Source organism: Bufo bufo, chromosome 4, assembly GCF_905171765.1.
Source record: "Bufo bufo chromosome 4, aBufBuf1.1, whole genome shotgun sequence".
NCBI lineage: Eukaryota > Metazoa > Chordata > Amphibia > Anura > Bufonidae > Bufo > Bufo bufo.
This window is the reverse complement of record NC_053392.1, coordinates 563,476,983-563,495,533: the sequence shown is the minus strand read 5'-3', so window position 1 is coordinate 563,495,533 and position 18,551 is coordinate 563,476,983.

Genomic DNA, 18,551 nt, shown 5'->3' with positions numbered 1-18,551 from the left:
GATTATTTTTTGTTTTTTCTCACAAAGTCTCCCTTTCCGCTAACTTGTGACAAAAATTTCAATCTTTCATGGACTCAATATGCCCCTCAGCGATTACCTTGGGGTGTCTTCTTTCCGAAATGGGGTCATTTTGTGGGGTGTTTGTACTGCCCTGGCATTTTAGGGGCCCTAAAGCGTGAGAAGAAGTCTGGAATATAAATGTCTAAAAATTTTTATGCATTTGGATTCCGTGAGAGGTATGGTGAGTTCGTGTGAGATTTTATTTTTTGTCACAAGTTAGTGGAATATGAGACTTTGTAAGAAAAAACAAAAAAAACAACAAAAAAAATCAATTTCCGCTAACTTGTGCCAAAAAAAAAAAACCTTCTATGAACTCGCCATGCCCCTCAAAAGTGATCTTTTTATAGAGCCGCAGCGATTTTACGGTGTTTTTGCAGTGATCAGAAAAAAAAAAAATTATGTCACTGCGGTGGGGCGGACTGAATGCAAGTGTGCGCACAAGATCAGGCCTGATCGGGCGAACACTGCGTTTTTTGTAGAGCCTATAAAACATGTCCTATTATAGTCCACAATTGCGGACAAGAAAAGGCATTTTCTATATAGTTCTGGCAATGTGCGGATCCGCAAAATGCGAAAGCACATTGCCGGTGTCCGTGTTTTGCGGATCCGCGGTGTCCGTGTTTTGCGGATCCGTGGATCCGCAAAACACATACGGACGTCTGAATGGAGCCTTACAGGGGGATGATCAATGACAGGGGGGTGATCAGGGAGTCTATATGGGGTGATCACCCCCCTGTCATTGATCACCCCCCTGTAAGGCTCCATTCAGACGTCCATATGTGTTTTGCGGATCCGCGGATCCGCAAAGCACATACGGACGTATGAATGGAGCCTTACAGGGGGGTGATCAATGACAGGGGGGTGATCAGGGAGTCTATATGGGGTGATCAGGGGTTATTGAGGGGTTAATAAGTTACAGGGGGGTGTAGTGTAGTGGTGTTTGGTGCTACTTACAGAGCTGCCTGTGTCCTGCTGCACAATACAAATGCACTATAATGTACTTTCTATGTTAGAAGGTATATTATAGGTATATCACACCCCTTAATATGTTTTTTTGGAGGGGGCAACAGGTATATCACACCAGTTGCAAATAGTTATTCTAAGAACGTTTGTCCCGCTATCTAGCTGCGGTATTTCAGCAGAACTGCACACAACTACTGCACAATACAAATGCACTATAATATACTTTCTAGGTTAGAAGGTATATTAAAGGTATATCACACCCCTCAATCAGTTTTTATTTGGGGGGCAACAGGTATATAACACCAGTTGCAATTAGTTATTCCAATAGCGTTTGTCCCTCTATCTAGCTGCAGTATCGCAGCAGAACCGCACACAACCGCTGCACAATACAAATGCACTATAATAAATGCACCATTTCTATGTTAGAAAGTATATTATAAGTATATCACACCCCTCTGTATGTCACACCTATCGATAGCACACCTATACCAGTCCTTAAAAGGAGCGTTTGGTGTCTCTAACAGTCTGTCCCTGCTCCACACAGCAACCTCTCCCTACACTGGCAAAAAACTGAATGTAAAATGGCTGCCAGATCGGGTTTATTTATAGGGTAGGGGGTGTGTCCATTTTCTAAAACGTCTCAATTGACTGTCCTGTCCCACCTTATGGATGTGTCATGGGTCAAAGTTCGACACAATGCAAAAGAACATGGTGCCGGCGGACATCGCCATATGTTCGTATGTTCGGCGAACCGCGAACGAGTAAGGTTCATCGCGAAACGACCGCAGGGCGAACTGCAAGGCCATCTCTACTTATATATATAATACAGATAGTGGGAGATAGTCAGTGTAGGTTGTATCCTGATATAGTGTAGCTGATAGGTTCTGCTGTCCATACATATATGCAGACCTGCTAAAATGTGAAGTTTCACGTATTGCGCCAAAATATTTGCATCATTAGTGTGATTAGCGCAATCGCAAATATATTGGAACACTCTAACTGCATATAAAGCCATTTTTAATGTTCTGCCGTGCCAACCATTCTCTCCAGTCTCAGGAAACTTCTAGCAGCTTGGAAAATGTAGCAAAAGTGACCCACGCCTGTATTTCACGCGCATTACGTGAATATTACATTTCAGATTTTTCGCAATCAAGAAAATAGTCTCGAATTTGCGAATATATGCCGAATATTCCCCCAAATATTTGTGAAATATAGCAAATTCAAATATAGCCCCTGCCACTTATTACTTATATAAATGAGAGTTTTTTCAATCAAGCCACTTAGTGAAATGATAGCCATACACATGAGATTAAAGTCAGCTGAAATGGACGATTTAAGAAAATGATCATTTGTGATGGCCGACAGCCGACATATTGGGCATCTGTCAGCAGATCTGTACTTATGAAACTGGCTGACCTGTTGCATGTGTGCTTTGCAGCTGAAGACATCTGTGTGGGTCCCATGTTCATATGTGCCCACATTGCTGAGAAAAATGAAGTTTTAATATATGCAAATGAGCCTCTAGGATCAATAGTGGTGTGGTGTCGCCATTACACCTAGAGGCTCAGCTCTCTCTGTAACTGTCACTCTCTCTGCACTTTGATTGACTTTAGGAGAAGTTTGGGCCATGCAGCGAAAATGTAATCACGCCTGTGTCACCGCCAGCTCTCTGAGAAGCTCTGGCAGACGTTCTTCTGTACCTCTTGCATGATGTTCTTTGTTTTGGTTTCACTTTGTTATCCCTTTTCCTTCTCCCAGCTGTCATCTATTTACACTGATTGCCTCACTTTATATCCCCTCCCATACTGCCTCACTTTGCGGTTTATACTACTTCCTGGACTGTGCTCACTGCTAGATGCTGCAACTGCTGGTTCCTCAGATAAGTCTTTTCCTTTATTTGTGTTTCCGTGCTGGCTTGATTCTAGGTGACCCTGACTCCCTCCTTATTAAGTGCAGGGAGCCGGTGGTCATGTCCCGTCACTATTATAGGGTTTTCAGGTGTCACACAGTCTAGGTACGAGGGCATGCCATTTTCTATCATAAAGATCTTTGCATGGGCAGAGCAGTCAAGGAGAGCTCTAGGGGTTTTATAAATGACGATGTGGGAGATAGGGAGTTGTTGGCCATCAAATTAGCTTTTGAGGAATGGCGCCATTGGCTAGAGGGAGCCAGACACCCTATTACCGTGTTTACCGACCATAAGAATCTGTCCTACTTGGAATCCAGCCAAGTGTCTGAACCCGAGACAGGCCAGATGGTCTTTATTTTTTTCTAGGTTTAATTTTGTTGTCACGTTCCGCCCTGGGGTTAAAAATGTGAAGGCTGATGCCCTGTCACGTTGTTTTCCGGAAGGGGGGAACTTTGAAGACCCGGGTCCCATTATGGCTGAAGGGGTGGTCTTCTCTGCTCTTTATCCTGATTTGGAGATGGAGGTTCAGGCAGCCCAGGCAGAGGCTCCTGATCTTTGTCCTCCTGGGAGGTTGTTTGTGCCTCTCGCTTTACGACACAAGGTTTTTAAGGAGCACCACGATACTGTCCTTGCTGGGCACCCGGGGAGTAGAGCCACAGTGGATCTCATTGCTCGGATATTCTGGTGGGCGGCTCTTCGTAAGACGGTTGAGGGTTTTGTGGCAGCCTGCGAGACCTGCGCTCGTGCCAAGGTCCCTCATTCACGGCCATCGGGTTCTCTCCTCCCGTTACCCATTCCTTCCCATCCTTGGACGCATCTGTCCATGGACTTCATTCCGGACCTGCCTCGTTCCTCGGGGAAGACTGTGATTCTGGTAGTAGTGGACCGTTTTAGCAAAATGGCGCATTTCATTCCCTTTCCTGGGTTACCCAATGCTAAAACGCTGGCGCAAGCATTTGTTGATCACATTGTCAAATTGCATGGCATTCCTTCAGACCTAGTTTCTGATAGGGGCACGCAGTTTGTTTCCAGATTCTGGAAGGCTTTCTGTTCTCGCTTGGGGGTTCGGTTGTCGTTCTCTTCTGCTTTTCACCCGCAGTCGAATGGCCAGATCGAACGCGTCAATCAGAATCTGGAGACATATCTGCGCTGTTTTGTGGCAGAGAATCAGGAGGATTGGTGTTCTTTTTTTGTCCCTTGCTGAGTTTGCTTTAAATAACCGTCGCCAGGAGTCCTCAGATAAGTCACAATTTTTTGGTGCATATGGGTTTCATCCGCAGTTTGGGACATTCTCTGAAGAGGGGTCTTCAGGTTTACCTGATGAGGAGAGATTTTCCTCGTCTTTTCATTTAATTGGCAAAAGATTCAGGGTAATCTGAAGAGGATGAGTCAGAGATCTTATGTGTGTGGCAGATAAGAGACATGTGCCTGGTCCGGACCTGAATGTGGGTGATCTGGTGTGGTTGTCTACAAAGAATATCAAACTGAAGGTTCCCTCCTGGAAGTTGGGTCCTAAGTTTATTGGGCCTTACAAGATCTTGTCCGTCATCAATCCCGTTGCCTTCCATCTTGATCTTCCTCAGACTTGGAAGATCCATAATGTTTTTCACAGGTCCCTATTAAAACCTTATTTCCAACCCACTGTACCCTCCTCTTTGCCTCCTCTTCCGATTGTTGTTGATGGTAATCTTGAATTTCAGGTCTCTAGGATTGTGGATTCTCGCATTATCTGCGGTTCTCTCCAGTATCTCGTTCATTGGGAGGGTTATGGTCCTGAGGAGAGGATGTGGGTCCCAATGGCGGACATTAAGGCCACTCGTCTTATCAGGGCTTTCCATAGGTCCCATCCTGAGAAGGTTGGCTCTGAGTGTCCGGAGTCCACTCGTAGAGAGAGGGGTACTGTCACCACCAGCTCTCTGGGAAGCTCTGGCAGACGTTCTTCTGTACCTCTTGCATGATGTTCTTTGTTTTGGTTTCACTTTGTCATCCCTTTTCCTTCTCCCAGCTGTCTGCTATTTACACTGATTGCCTCCCTTTATATCCCCTCCCATACTGCCTCACTTTGCGGTTTATACTACTTCCTGGATTGTGCTCACTGCTAGATGCTGCAACTGCTGTTTCCTCAGATAAGTCTTTTCCTTTATTTGTGTTTCCGTGCTGGCTTGATTCTAGGTGACCCTGACTCCCTCCGTATTAAGTGCAAGGAGGTGGTGGTCGTGTCCCCTTACTATTATAGGGTTTTCAGGTGTCAAACAGTCTAGGTATGAGGGCATGCTATTTTCTATCATAAAGATCTTTGCATGGGCAGAGCAGTCAGGGAGAGCTCTAAGGGTTTTATAGGGCTCACCCATATGTTCCTTAGTTTGGGATCAAGTCAGTCGGATGTTTATTTATAACTTCCAGTTTTCTGCAACAGCATCCGTGACAGCCTGACCCTGACTTCTCCTAAGACCTCTTTCACACGAACGTGTGCGCTCCGTGGCCGTATTGCGGACCGCATTTGCGGATCCGCAATACACGGGTGCTGTTCCGTGGGCATTCCACATCACGGATGCGGACCCATTCATTTGAATGGGTCAGCAAATCCGGAGATGCGGAATGGTGCGGAGTGGAAGCATGGAACGAAACTCTATGGAAGCACTACGGAATGCTTTCGTCCTATCTTTTTTCAGAACGGCGGATCACGGACCCATAAAAGTGAATGGGTCCACAATCCGCTGCGCCTGCCCCACAGTTGGTGTTCGTGCATTGCGGCACGCAATTTGCGGTCCGCAGCACGGCCACGGGGCGTTCGTGTGCAAGAGGCCTACGGAGGAGAAGACATGGCAGTTACAGAAAAAGCAGAGCCTCTAGCAGTAAAGGTAATGCCCCAGTTGCTCCTAGAGGCTCAGTTATATATATTAAGATATAATTTTTCTCAGCAAGGCGGACATATATTAACATGGGACTAACACAAATACCTTCAGCTGCCAAGAGCTCATGTAACAGATCAGCCAGTTACATAGTTACAATACTGACAGATGTCCATTAAGTCTGCTTAAAGAGGACCTTTCATCTGTTTAACCCTAGTCTAATTAGGGTCTTACTTTATAGGGAGGCCCCCACTGATGTCATTGCACTTTTTTTCCCCCGAAGACCGCTGTTGTTCCCCATTGAATACGGCACCTTATATTCTAATTAGCCAACTTGGTTATACTAGACGGAGACTGGAGCGGTTCTCTTTTTCTTCGCCAAGGAGAATGTGCATATAAGGCGTTGAAATCAACGGGGACAACAGCGGACGAACAAGGGGGGGGGGGGGGATTTAAAAAAAATAAGTGTAATGACATCGGGGGGGCCGCCCTATAAGGTAATACCCTAATTAGACAAGGGCTAAACAGATGAAAGGTCCTCTTTAAAATCTTTAAGATTTTAAAAAACGAACTCTATTTTCATCCAGGCTAGTCTGGCTTGCTGCTGGTGGGATCATTCGCATGAATGATCCCACTGACCACTGATCGGTCGTGATGTGACCAATAGAGATGTCCCAAACTATTCGCCAGCGAACAGTTCCTTGCGAACATCGCTTGTTCGCGTTCGCCGCTGCGGTCGAACATATGCGATGTTCGGTCCGCCCTCTATTCGTCATCATTGAGTAAACTTTGACCCTGTACCTCACAGTCTGCAGACACATTCCAGCCAATCAGCATCATACCCTCCCTCCCAGACCCTCCCACCTCCTGGACAGCATCCATTTTAGATTCATTCGGAAGCTGCATTATTAGTGAGAGGAGGGACAGTGTAGCTGCTGCTGATTTAATAGGGAAATCGATAGCTAGGCTAGTGTATTCAGTGTCCACTACAGTCTTGAAAGACTCATCTGATCTCTGCTGTAAGGACAGCACCCCAAAAAGCCCTTTTTAGGGCTAGAACATCAGTCTGCTTTTTTTTTTTCTGTGTAATCTAATTGCAGTTGCCTGCCAGCGTGTGTGTCAGGCTCACAGCGTATACTGTGCCCACTTGCCCAGTGCCACCACTCATATCTGGTGTCACAGTAGCTTGCATTTAAAAAAAAACAACACTTTTTTTTACTGTAATATAATAGCAGTCAGTTGCCTGCACGCACGCGTGTGTTTCATGCCCTGCAAGTGCATAGTGTCACCAGCGCAACTCATATTTGGTGTCACAGTAGATTACATTTAAAAAAATATATATATTTTGACTGTGAATAAATAGCAGTCAGTTGCTTGCACGCGTGTGTGTGTTTCAGGCCCTGCAAGTGCATAGTGTCACCAGCGCAACTCATATCTGGTGTCACATTAGATTACATTTAAAGAAAAACTAAAATTTTTACTGTGAATAAATAGCAGTCAGTTGCTTGCACGCGTGTGTGTGTTTCAGGCCCTGCAAGTGCATAGTGTCACCAGCGCAACTCAGATCTGGTGTCACATTAGATTAAATTTAAAGAAAAACAACAATTTTGACTGTGAATAAATAGCAGTCAGTTGCTTGCACGCGTGTGTGTGTTTCAGGCCCTGCAAGTGCATAGTGTCACCAGCGCAACTCATATCTGGTGTCACATTAGATTACATTTAAAGAAAAACAACAATTTTGACTGTGAATAAATAGCAGTCAGTTTCCTGCACGCGTGTGTGTGTTTCAGGTCCTGCAAGTGTATAGTGTCACCAGCGCAACTCATATCTGGTGTCACAGTAGATTACATTTAAAAAAACAAAAAACAATTTTGACTGTAATAGATTGAATAGCAGTTAGTTGTCTGCAAGCGTGTGTGTCAGGCCTACACCGTCTACTCTGCCAACTTCTGCCAGTGCACAGTGCCACTCATATCTGGTGTCACAGTAGCTTGCACGCATAGTACAACTAAACTAATTTAAAAACAATGACAAGCAGAGGCAGGCCACCCCGCAGGGGCCGTCGTGGTCGTGGTGCTGTGATTCCCTTTGGCCCTAGAATAATGCCTAGTGTTCAGAGGCCACGTACCCTGAACTTGAAAAGTTTGAGGACATAGTTGACTGGCTAACATAGGACACCCAATCTTCTACAGCTTCCGCTCGGAACCTTGACGCACCATCCTCCTCCAGCTCAGCTTCGGGCACCTCTCAAGTTACCACTCGCCCGCCTGCCGCCACCACCAACACTAGGACCACAGCCGCTTCACTTGATTTGTCAGAGGAGTTATTTACACATCATTTGGAAGAAATGAGTGATGTGCAACCATTATTGCCAGAGGATGTAGATAACAGGGATATGTCTCAGTCAGGCAGCATTACACACATGGACGTACGGTGTGATGATGATGATGTTGTACCCGCTGCTGCTTCCTTTGCTGAGTTGTCAGATACAAGTGAAGCGGTTGATGATGACGATGTGTCCGTGGATGTCACGTGGGTGCCCGCTCGAAGAGAAGAAGAACAGGGAGAAAGTTCAGATGGGGAGACAGAGAGTAGGAGTAGACGAGTTGGAAGCAGGGGAAGGTCATCGCAAGGAGCTAGTGGCACAGTCAGACAGCATGCATCGGCACCCGGGGTCAGCCAGACAGCACGCCAATCAACGCATGCTGTTGCCACCACCAGAATGACATCATTGCAGAGATCAGCAGTGTGGCATTTTTTTTGTGTGTCTGCCTCTGACACCAGCGATGTCATTTGCAACCTGTGCCAAAAGAAACTGAAGTCCAACACCCACCTAGGTACAACTGCTTTGCGAAGGCACATGATCTCAAATCACAAACGCCTATGGGATCAACACATGAGTACAAGCAGCACACAAACTCAAAGCCGCCATCCTCCTCCTGGTCCAGCATCTTCAGCCATGTCAACCACTGCTGTCCTCCTTGCCCCCTCTCAACCATCCGCCACTCCGTCTCTCACCTTGAGAAGTTCCTGCTCATCTGCGCACAGTCAGGTGTCTGTCAAGGACATGTTTGAGCGTAAGAAGCCAATGTCACAAAGTCACCCCCTTGCCCGACGTCTGGCAGCTGGCTTGTCGGAACTCTTAGCCCGCCAGCTTTTACCATACAAGCTGGTGGAGTCTGAGGCCTTCCTAAAATTTGTAGCTATTGGGACACCGCAGTGGAAGGTACATGGCCGAAATTTCTTTGCACAAAAGGCAATCCCCAACCTGTACTCGATTGTGCAAAAGGAAGTCATGGCATGTCTGGCACACAGTGTTGGGGCAAGGGTCCATCTGACCACTGATACCTGGTCTGCAAAGCACGGTCAGGGCAGGTATATCACCTACACTGCGCATTGGGTAAACCTGCTGACGACTGCCAAGCATGTAATGCGTGGCTCTGCAGAGGAGTTGGTGACACCGCCATGACTTTCAGGCAGGCCTGCTGCCACCTCCTCTACTTCTCCTACTCCATCCTCTTCCATAACCTCCTCGGCTGAGTCCTCTTCTGCTGCTGCGTCTTGCTCCACATCAACAGCACCCCCCAAGCTCCCCAGGGGCTATTCCACATCCCGGATACAACAGTGTCACGCCGTCTTGGGGTTGACTTGCCTGAAAGCAGAGAGTCACACCGGACCAGCACTCCTGTCCGCCCTGAACGCACAGGTGGATCAGTGGCTGACTCCGCACCAACTGGAGATCGGCAAAGTGGTGTGTGCCAACGGAAGCAATTTGTTGGCGGCATTGAATTTGGGCAAGTTGACACATGTGCCGTGCATGGCACATGTGTTGAATCTGATTGTACAACGCTTTGTGCATAAGTACCCAGGCTTACAGGATGTCTTCAAGCAGGCCAGGAAGATGTGTGGCCATTTCAGGCGTTCCTACACGGCCATGGGGCACTTTTCAGATATGCAGCGGCGAAACAACATGCCAGTGAGGCGCTTGATTTGCGACAGCCCGACACGTTGGAATTCAACACTCCTAATGTTCGACCGCCTGCTCCAACAAGAAAAAGCCGTCAACGAGTATTTGTATGACCGGGGTGCTAGGACAATCTCTGCGGAGCTGGGAATTTTTTTGCCACGTTACTGGACGCTCATGCGCAATGCCTGTAGGCTCATGCGTCCTTTTGAGGAGGTGACAAACCTAGTCAGTCGCACCGAAGGCACCATCAGCGACATCATCCCATTTGTTTTCTTCCTGGAGCGTGCCCTGTGAACAGTGCTGGATCAGGCCGTAGATGAGCGTGAAGAGGAAGAGGAAGAGTTGTGGTCACCATCACCACCAGAAACAGCCTTATCAGCATCGCTTGCTGGACCTGCGGAAACACTGGAAGAGGAGTGTGAGGAAGAGGAGTCAGAGGAGGAATGTGGCTTTGAGAAGGAGGAGGAAGACCAACCACAGCAGGTATCCCAGGGTGCTCGTTGTCACCTAACTGGCGCCCGTGGTGTTGTACGTGGCTGGGGGGAAGAACAGACATTCAGCGAGATCACTGAGGATGAGGAACGGGACATGAGTAGCTCGGCATTCAACCTTGTGCAAATGGGGTCTTTCATGCTGTCGTGCCTGTTGAGGGACCCTCGTATAAAAAGGCTGAAGGAGAACGACCAGTACTGGGTAGCCACCCTACTAGACCCCCGGTATAAGCTGAAAGTGCCTGAAATGTTACCGAATTATCGCAAGTAGGAAAGGATGCAGCAGTTCCAAAATAAATTAAAAAGTATGCTTTACACAGCATATAAGGGTGATGTCACAGCACTACGGGAATCTAACAGGGGAAGAGGTGAAAGTAATCCTCCTACCATGACCACGCCGGCAAGGACAGGACGCTTTACAGACGTGTTGTTGGTGGAGGACATGCAGAGCTTTTTAAGTCCTACGCATCGCCACAGCCCTTCGGGGTCCACCCTCAGAGAACGACTCGACCGACAGGTAGCAGACTACCTTGCCTTAACTGCAGATATCGACACTCTGAGGAGCGATAAACCCCTTGACTACTAGGTGTGCAGACTTGACCTGTGGCCTGAGCTATCCCAATTTGCGATAGAACTTCTGGCCTGCCCCGCTTCAAGTGTCCTGTCAGAAAGGACCTTCAGTGCAGCAGGAGGTATTGTCACTGAGATGAGAAGTCGTCTAGGTCAAAAAAGTCTAGATTACCTCACCTTTATTAAGATGAATGAGGCATGGATCCCGAAGGGACTGACAGTGGACGATACATTTGACTAATAAAGGCCTGGTGATGATGAGATGAGCTGCCGTGGGCTAAAAATGGTCCACACGCTGCTGTACTTTATCTCTGCATGCCGGATGACTTGCGTGACTTATCCGCCACCAACTAGGGTTCAAGCCGCAATGTTTTAGTGCACTTTCTACCTGGAAAACATCAATTTTTCTGGCCGCTGCTACAGCAGCGGCTGCAACAATACCTAATTTTTCAGGCATGTGTACATGCCTAATTTTTCTGGCCTCTGGTGCTGCACTGTGGCTGCAAAAAAAAAAAAAAGGCACATACATTTATCAATTCCACTTCGTGATCGTTACCTTGTTGTGGTGAAGGGGCTTGCGTATCACAATGAAGCGACCACCTCTATAATTGTGTTGGAAATGGCAATGTTGGCACACCCCAGATGATAAGGTCGTTGCTTCATTGTGAACAGACCAAAAGCGATCGGCTGAATAATTTTGCATAGAAAAAACATGAATTTTCTTTGTGATCATCTAAGGTGATCATTAAAGCCTATTAGGCCAACAATGGGCCCACACTGCAGAATCATTGTTTTCTGGGTCACTTAACTGTCACTGAACTCCCTCAGCATGACCATAGGCTTTGAAAAACACCCATCGCCTGCAATCTCCCAAACGTGCGCACGAGCACAGTCATCACTACACCAAGATTGACGCATAGAGGAATAAAATTTATGTCATGAGTGTGTCAACTATTGACAACTCTTTGCGGTTGTCTAAAATCTATTCCATACACGTTCCCTGATAGGGGACGTAACAGGGATTAAACTGATAGGAATAGTACTACTTCACACACCTAATAATAAATAATAATAATAATAATAATAATAATAATAGAGGACGTAACAGGTATTAAACTGATAGGAATAGTACTAGTTAACACACCACTCATATCTGGTGGCACAGTACATTGCACGGCGCACGCGCAGTGCCCCAAATTGGAAGTAGGAGGACCGACCAAGCACCTTTTTCTATCTCCCGATTCCTAAAATCTATTCCATAGACCAGGCCCTGATAGGGGACGTAACAGGGATTAAACTGATAGGAATAGTATTTAACATACCACTCATATTGGGATTGCACAGTACATTACACAGCGCACGCGCAGTGCCCCAAATTGGAAGTAAGAGGAACGACCAAGCATCTTTTTCCATCTCCCGGTTCCTAAAATCTATTCCATACACGTCCCCTGATAGGGGACGTAACAGGGATTAAACTGATAGGAATAGTACTACTTAAACACACCACTCATATCTGGTGGCACAGTACATTGCAAGCCGTACGCACAGTGCCCCAAATTGGAAGTAAGAGGACCGACCAAGCATCTTTTTCCATCTCCCGGTTCCTAAAATCTATTCCATACACCGGCCCCTGATAGGGGACAAAACAGAGATTAAACTGTTAAGAACAGATTTTTTTTAATTAAAAAAGGACAGCCTCTGCGGAGCTGGGTATTTTTTGGCCGCATTACTGAATGCTCATGCACAATGGCTGTAGGCTCATGCGTCCTTTTGCGGAGGTGACAAATCTGGTCAGTCAAACCCAAGGCAACTTCATCGACCTCATCCCATATGCGTTTTTTCTGGAGCGTGCCCTGCGAAGAGTGCTGGATCAGGCCGTAGATGAGCATGAAGAGGAAGAGTTGTGGTCACCATCACCACCAAAAGCAGCCTTATAGTCGTCGATTGCTGGACCTGCGGCAATGCAGAGGGCTGGGTGGAGGAAGAGACCTTCAATGACGTCATTGAGGACAAGGAATGGGACATGACTAGCTTGGTATCCAACCTTGTGCAAATGGGGAGTTTGCAGTTGTGCAAATGGACTGTTTGCGGTTGTTTGCGGTGCGTTAAACGGGGAGTTTGGTCTGTCATAGTTTGGTCTGTCAATGTGAAGTGGGCGTAACCCTTACACTACCTGATCGATACAACATCATACCTGATGTTTTAAAGCACGTTATTTCAAACAATTTAGGAATGTTAGGTGATTTATGCCCTTTATGGATTAAAACCCGAATCTGCGTCAACTACGTAATTTTCCATGGGAGTTTTGCCATGGATCCCCCTCCGGCATGCCACAGTCCAGGTGTTAGTCCCCTTGAAACAACTTTTCCATCACTATTGTGGCCAGAAAGAGTCCCTGTGGGTTTTAAAATATGCCTGCCTATTGAAGTCTATGGCGGTTCGCCCGGTTCGCCCGTTCGCGAACATTTGCGAAAATTCGCGTCCGCCATTCGCGAACGGAAAATTTTATGTTCGCGACATCTCTAGTGATCAACCGGTTTCTCATGTGTATTAATTTCTCATGTGTTTAAGACTATATGATCAGGGTGCTGCATGTGAACAAAATCCAGCCCACCCATGGTGGCCAAAGAAGATATGATATAGCTAATGGTCACTGTGGGTGGCTGAGGTATCGTGTTGTCTTATCTTTAGGACTTTACCATCTCTAATTACAAACCTGATATACGCAGTGTTACACAATTACCAATGGTATGAGTTTACCAGGGCCTATTTCTGTTCTCTGCAGGGTTGTCTCTGTAACTGCTGCTTCCCTTTCATTGTTGTTTCATTTTTTTTCATTAATTCTTTTTTTCTTTAGATTTTAGGACTCTTAAACCATCTGATATATTTCTAATTAAAGTATTCCCAGGTGCGAAAAGCAGCCAAGTGTCCCTGGAAACCGATGGAAAATGATGGTAACTATGATACTAAGTTGCAGACTGAACTAAGGTTAATACCTGCTAGTAACTATTTTACTCTGAACTGCTGGGTGATAACAATTTGTGCAAAACAATTAACTACAATTTCTACTCAATTAGCTTAAAGAAGTAACTCGAAATATAAGAACATTCTTACGTATAGACTCCGGGGTTCTGAATCTGCTTGTAATTTTTATGCCTTCTTATACAAATAGACAATCACATTCAATGTCGTATAATGCATATGGCCGTTTCATACTGTAATGTACATAATGGCAATTAGTGATGAGCGGCAGGGGTCATATTCGAATTCGCGATATTTCACAAATATTTTGTAGAATATTTGTTGAATATTCGCAAATTAGAATATTCGTTAGGAGTAGTGTTGGTTGCGAATTTTAGTGATGTGAATTTTTGTAACGAGAATCAATGAGATTGTGAAAACTCAGATCCGATGGTATATTCTAACCCCCAGGCATTCCCATCTTGACGGGGACGCTTGTCGGGGAGGAGTATCCTAAAGTGGAACAACTGTACAGATTTAAAAAAAAAGACGAATATTAAAAAAATATATATATATATTTGTATTTTAGAATATTCATAATATTAAAAAACAAGAATATATAGCAATATAGCGAATATACAAAAAAAATGAATATGGAGCAATTTAGCTAATATAGTGGTATAATCTTCTTTATCTAATAGTTGTCATTTTTTTGTCATCTAAAGTTCAGATTGGAAAAAATGACAACTATTAAAAATAACATTATACCACTATATTAACTAAATTGTTCTACATTTGTTTTTTATTTTCGAATTTTCGCTATATTGCTATATATTCTTGTTTTAGAATATTATGAATATTCGAAAAACGAATATATAGCAATATAGCGAATATATTTGCCTTTTAGAATATTCGTCTTTTTTTCCATCTGAAGTCACTTTTATTTAAGCAGGGAGGAATCATGACTTCAGATGGAAAAAAAGACGAATATTCTAAAAAAACAAATGTATTCGATATAGTGCTATATATTCGTTTTTCGAATATTCGTAATATTCTAAAACAATATCGCTTAAAGAAGTAACTCGAAATATAACAGAACATTCTTACTTATAGACTCCGGGGTTCTAAATCTGCTTGTAATTTTTATGCCTTCTTATACAAATAGACAATCACATTCAATGTCGTATAATGCATATGGCCGTTTCATACTGTAATGTACATAATGGCAATTAGTGATGAGAGTGATAGCAATATAGCGAATATTCGAAAAAAAATTGTGCTATAATCTTTATTTTTTAATAGTTGTAATTTTTTTCCAATCTGAACTTCAGATGAGAAAAAAATTACAACTATTAGAAAAAGAAGATTATAGCACTATAATAGCTATATTGCTCTATATTCATTTTTTTTCCGAATATTTGCTATATTGCTGTATATTCCTTTTTTTGAATATTTGTAATAATCTAAAACAAGAATATATAACAATATAGCGAATTATTATATTACGAAAATTCGCATTACGAAAATTCGCAATCAACACTACTCCTTAAGTCAAAGATATTGCAGCCTTCTCATTGGCCCACAAGCTAGAAGCAGGGAGGGATCATGTGTACTGATTAAAAAAAAATCTTATTATGAATATTCTAAAAAACAAATATATTTGTTTTTTAGAATATTTGTCTTTTTATTTTTATCTGTACAGTTGTTCCACTTTGGCATACTCCTCCCTGACAAGCGTCACCGTGACCATGGGAACGCCTGGGGGTTAGAATATACCGTCGGATCTGAGTTTTTACCATCTCTGTGATTCTCATTACAAAAATTCTCATTACGAAAATTCGCAATCAACACTACAAAGTCAAAGATATTGCAGCCTTCTCATTGGCCCACAAGCTAGAAGCAGGGAGGGATCATGTGTACTGATTTAAAAAAAATCTTGAATATTCAAAATTACCAATATATATCACTATACTCTAAATATTCGCGAATTCTTGAAGTGTCGATATTTGCAATAAAAATTCGCAATTCGAATATTCGTGATCAACACTATTTCCTGCACCAACAGAGGCCAGGTACACAACTGTCCAGCCATGGAACAGTCCTCAGGATGATGAGGAGGAGGATGATGAGAAGGAGGAACCATGTTCACAGCAGGGTGGCACTCAAAGCAGCTTATGGGCATCAATGGAGCTTCGCTGGAGGAATACAGAGGATACAGATGATACACCTCCCACAGAGGACAACTTGTCATTGCCTCTGGGCAGCCTGGCACACATGAGCAACTACATGCTGCAGTGCCTGCACAATGACTGCCAAGTTGCCCACATTCTAACTAGTGCAGATTACTGTGTGGCAGCGCGCTGTCCGTAATTCCGTCACTGGAGCGTGATCGGAAGATGCGTGAGTACAAGCGCACGCTGGTAGACGCGCTTGCTGATGTCATTCACACCTGACAGCGGGGGCTCAGTGGAAGCACAAGGCGAAGGCAGAAGAGGAGGAGGAAGAAATCGCCAACGCAGCTGGGGCACCGCCAGCACCTCAGAAGGGAGGGTTAACAAGGCCAAAATGTTGAAAAGCTTTGTCAGCACGCCACAATAACTAGCACCACCAGCTGATACGGATCGTCTTAGCAGGAGGCAGCATTTCAGCAACATGGTAGAACAGTACATGTGCACATGCCTACATGTACTGACTGATGGGTCTGCCCCATTCAACTTATGGTTCTCCTAATTGGGCACATGGCCTGAGCTTGCCCTTTACGCCTTAGAGGTGCTGGCCTGCCCTGCAGCAAGTGTATTATCCGAACGTGTGTTTAGCACGGCGGGGGGGGGGGGGGTAAACATAGACAAATACAGCTGCTTGTTCACAGCCAACATGGACAAGCTCATGTTCATTAAAATTAACCAGGCATGGATCCCACAGGACTTGTCCGTACCTTCTGCTGAGTAGACAAGTATGCCGGCCGCACCCAGCCATTGTTATACGCCAGCGCACTTTCTCTTTGCATTCTCTTTTCTATTTCCCAATGTTTTGGGGCCTTCCCAGCAAAAACAGTATTGACTACCTCCTCTACCGCCGCTTCCACCTACACCACCACATCCCCCTCAACCTCCTACTCCACTTTGACCTCCTCCTCCTAGTTCAAGATTATTATTTTTTATTTTTTTATATTCCATGTTATTTTAAGTAATTTCCCTATCCACATTTGTTTGCAGGACAACTGTCCTGCTCTTACCCCAATTTTGCTTCCTTTTGCAGCCCTCTAGCCCTTACTACGACTATTTTGCAGCCATTTTAGTGCACCAAAGTTCAGGTCCGGGTTCGAGTTCGGATCATGTTTGGATCCCGAACTTTGACCCGAAGTTCGGCTGAACCCGGTGAACCCGAACATCAACGGGTCCGCTTATCCCTAATGATGATGTCACCACATGCTACCATCATTTGTCATATGAATGTAGCCTTAGCTTGGCCCCTGGCTAAATTTCTTAAATTGCTATATTGCTGCATTTAGAACAATGAGACTCTTACACCAGAGGATTCCTATATTACAGCAATCCTATTGCTAATCTTTCCATGATCTATCCCTGCTTCTAAACAAACACCCTCAACCCCACATGAAGATGAGATATATTAGATATAAGCTTTCACAATTGTATCACTTTATTTGCAACCAGGACATTTTTGCTGACAAATGCTTTAGGACGTGGGACATGGAAAAAGATAAATAAATGGCTGGGTGACTGATGAACGACAGTTGTTATCCATCTGCTCTTAGCGTAGATAGCCTGTACCTGAGATTATTGATGGCAGACAGTTTTGTCAAACTCTATTGCAATGTCACAGAAGGATTAGATTTACACCACTCTAGGATTTATCAGGCGCTGTCCGAAGTGACAGGATTCTAATCCTCCCCTATTTTATTAAGGTCATTCATAATGATATAGTTTGGCGGCACCTATTATATTCTAGACAATTCATCTTATCAAGAAGACTGTGAAAATAAATTAAATAAACCCTGAATATGATATACTATATTAATATGAAGGGTATAGGTACACACAGGTCCATAATAGGATCAGTAGAAAGTCAAGGGAGAACAAATCCCAGCCCATTTCTTACAAGTCACTTTGTATGACATAAGCAGTATGTATGTAAGACGTAGTGTAAATGCACTTGATATAAAGTTATACAAGATTGCCAGAGACGGTTACATTGTCAACAATATCAATTATTTATAGCCGAAATGTGAAAATGCTTTGGTATGGATTAGTGCGTTGTATTTCTTTTGTAGGCATATGTTCGATACAGCTGCAGGTTACGGTACAGAAAGAATCATGTGTCTTTGCAGTTGTCATTCTGCTAGCTATGCTAAAGTAAAAGGCTAGTTTATGAATTAGTCAAATACCACATTTCTTTTGAAACTGAACTTTTGCCAACAGTGTACCTACTGTACCACTGAGACCAGGAGTAGGATTCAAATTTTTAACAAGAGTTTCCCTAGTTTTCATGCGGATTGCCCAAAGTGTCAGGTGGCTGAAAATTATCTGCTCATTTTATGTAATCATTACTAGAACCAAGCTCAGTACAAAGATCAAATGCAAAGCCAGGTTAACCCACCTATGTCATACAGTAACCTCAAAAGTGGTGAGTAGGGATGAGCGAACCCGTGGAAGTTCTGCCGAACTTCAGGTCAAAGTTCCGGTTCAGGACCCGAACTTGACCCCGAACCCGGACCCTATTAAAGTCAATAGGGACCCGAACTTCACTTTATTATTTTC